This window comes from Leucopleurus acutus (assembly GCF_964270905.1).
Source record: "Leucopleurus acutus genome assembly, chromosome: 1".
Lineage (NCBI taxonomy): Eukaryota > Metazoa > Chordata > Mammalia > Artiodactyla > Delphinidae > Leucopleurus > Leucopleurus acutus.
In genome coordinates, this window is record NC_139142.1 from 30,531,425 (window position 1) to 30,535,094 (window position 3,670).

The following is a 3,670-nucleotide window of genomic DNA, read 5'->3' on the forward strand; positions in this document are numbered from 1 at the left end:
GGGTTCGATCCCTGGTCCGGGAAGATCCCACATGCCGCGGAGCAGCTAAGCCTGTGAGCCACAACTACTAGCCTGTGCTCTAGAGCCCGCGAGCCACAACTAGTGAGCCCACATGCTACAACTACTGAAGCCTGAGCGCCTAGAGCCCATGCTCCGCAACAAGAGAAGCCACCCCATGAACAGTAGCCCCCACTCACCACAGCTAGGGAAAGCCAGCATGAAGCAATGAAGACCCAACGCAGCCAAAAATTAATTAATTAATTAATTTTTAAAAATTGACCATGTTACAGTAATTTCAAAGGGAATCCATTGTTATTTACTTTTACACTAACTCAAAACAGATTTCTTGTTATTTAATAAATACGCTAACTCAAAGACCCAAACTAAATACATCCACACCCCCACCAAAATAACTATAAGAAGGAAGGAGGGAGGGAAGGAAGGGAAGAAGGAAGAAACGAAGGAAGGAAGGGAGGGAGGAAGGAAGGAAGGAAGGAGGAGAAGAAGGGTGAGTCTTAAATTCACAGACTGGTATTTTTAGTATCAAATTTTTACAAAGAAACACATTGGAGCATCACCATCAATCCTGTTGATCTGTTTTCAGGAGCTATCTTTCATAACATAGCACACTATTGTAAATCACTTGTTCATTTGCCCTGGCTCAGCTTTTAACATAGTTTTGCCCTTAAAGGATGGCTGCCAATCTGTATCCACCAACCCAGTACAATTTCAGAACCACCTGTTTTATGACTCCCAGATAGCCATTTGATACATTTGAAAAAACTGACCCAAGTGCTAGCCAAATCTATTAACTTTTTTCAGTGTTTCTTATGAGGCTCAAGAGATGGGTATTGGCCTCAAATTACAAAGATAATTTCCCTAACCTTCAGGCATAGTGGAAGAGTAAAGACTGTCCTAGGGTTCTAAAACTGCTCTTTCAAGACCCTAGGCTACTATTTACCCCTCATTGGTGGCAGAACTTTCAGCAGTATGTCTGAAGGAAATCAAAAGCAAAATCCACCAAAGCTGAGGTTTCAACTACCTGGTTCTCTGGGTCAAGGCACTCTGTCTGCATCTTCCCTGACCTTCCTGGGGTTTCAAAATAGCAGACAAGGAGCAGCAGAAGAGGGAAAGTGAGACTAGAGAGTTTGTCAAGCACAGATTAGATCTCAGCCACTTCCTGCCCACTCCATCTGTTGGCTGTCTATCCACTTCTGCCCAGCCCCCTCCCCGACACGCTCAAGGGACATGTAACCTTTTCTCTGATACGAGCTCCCTCCCTATTAACTTCTCAGTTTGTTAAAGCTCAGTTGAATTCACTTTCCTCTGGTTAGTCACTTCTACTCAACAATGCACCCTAACATATCAAATATGGAATGAATTTTGACACAAAGGCCTACCAAGCAAGGAAAATATATGTTTTTATTAATATTATAAACATCGATTCACATTTGCATGTTTTACAGTTAAAATCTGGTCTACCCAGCCTTTTATCATCAGTTCAGAACTTCCTGTTATTGGCTATACAGCTATAGGGCATTACTAACTAATATTCAGAGAAATGACTCAACCATAAAGAAGGACCAAAGTGCTCCTCAAATCATCCAAGATTAAATTATATCCAGTGCTGTTTCACTCTTAGGATTTTATTGTTTCAGCCCTAGGTGATATAATTCTATTGACCTGAATACTAGATTTCTTAGAACACCTCATTCTCCCATTTACATTACAGTATTTATTACATGTTTAAAACATCAACTACTGTATAATCAACGAACATTCCTCAGCAAAGCTACTACACTTCGTGTCCACCCTCCCACTCTTCTAAAGGACTATTTCATACCTTCTCCTCCTCCATCAAACCTCCTGCTTATTACTCACAGATAACCGCCATGCATCTTTCATTGGTAAAATAGAGGCAACCAGAAGAGAACGTAGCACACACTCCATCCCTACGTCTCTATCTACTAACCCACCTGCATCTGTCTGCATGTACTCTTCTGTCCTCCTGGCACTTAGGATAAACTCCAAGTGCTCTTAGCCAAGATTAACCTCTCCACCTGTGTACCCGTCCCATCCCCTCTGACTCCTGGACATTGATTCAGCAACTGTCACCTCTCTCTTGCATCAGGAAAATTTCCCTTTCTATGGAATTGTTTCTGAGTGCTTACAAGAATGCTCTAATATCTGCTTGGTAAAAAATCAAACATTTCATAGATTCCATATCTCCCTCTGTTTCAGTTCGCCACTGGATTCTTCAAAAGGTTTTTCCACACTTGCTATCTTCAATTCCTCCCCTTCCATTGTCTTGAATCCTCTCTGAGCAGCCATTCTCGCCCACCACTCCAGAAGAAACAGGTCTTCTCAGGGTCCCTAGTGACTGCCTCATTGCTAAATCCAGTAGGCAATTCCTATCCTCACCTCACCCAACTTCTCAGCCACTGGGGAGAGGTTGATCACTCTTATCCTTGAAACAATTTCTTCACATAGCTTCTGGATTAAGAGTCTGTCTTGAGTAACCTATACCCACTACTATATATAAAATAGATAAACAGCAAGGACTTACTGTATAGCACAGGGAGCTCTACTCAGTATTCTGTAATAACCCATATGGGAAAAGAATCTGAAAAAGAATATGTATATATACATACATATACTTATATTTGGTTGGCCAAAAAGTTCACTGGGGTAAGAGCTTACAGAAAAACCCGAATGAACTTTTTGGCCAACCCACTATATGTACATATAACTGAATCACTTTGCTGTACACCTGAAACTAACACAACATTGTAAATCAACTATACTTAAATTTAAAAAATAAATAACGTGGGGTGGGGGGAAAGGGTAAATTAGGAGCTTGGGATTAACATACACACACTACTATATATAAACTAGATAACCAACAAGGACCTACTATATAGCACAGAGAACTCTACTCAGTATTCTTAATAACCTATATGGGTAAAGAATCTGGAAAAGAATGAATACATGTGTATGTATAACTGAATCACTTTGCTGTACACCAAAAATTAACAACATTGTAAATCAACTATGCTCCAATAAAACTGTTTAAAAATTGTCTTTTCTATATAATAAATAAATAACTAAATTTAAGTTTAAGAAAAAAAAAGAGTTTTTGTCTTGATTCTTTTCCTACCTTTCTGGCCTTCTCCGTATCGAATCTCTAAACATAGAAGTCCCCAGAACTCAGTCCTTAGACACCTTGTCTTTGTGGTCTCCTATTAGTCCATGGCAGTCTCACCAGTCCTATAGCTTAACTACCATCCATATACTGACAACTCCCAAATGTACACCTCCAGTCCAGATGCCTCCCCAAACTCCAGACTTACACATCCATCTCTGACTCAACGTTTCCAACTGGTTGTGTAGTTGGTATCTCCAACTTCATATGTCTAAAACTGGAAAGCTCCAGAAAATCCTCTCAAACCAGTGCCCTCCTGCAGTTTTCTCTACCTCAGTTAAGGGTACCCTTCCAGAGATTCAGAGGTTTTTGTTTAGAGCAAACGTCTTAGAGTTGTCCTTGATTCTTCTGTGTCTCTCAGATCACACATCAGACCAGCAATGAATTCTGTTGGCTCTTCCTTCAAAATACGTGCAGAATGCAGTAATTTTCTACCCACCACGACTCTCCCTCTCTGATTCAAGCCGT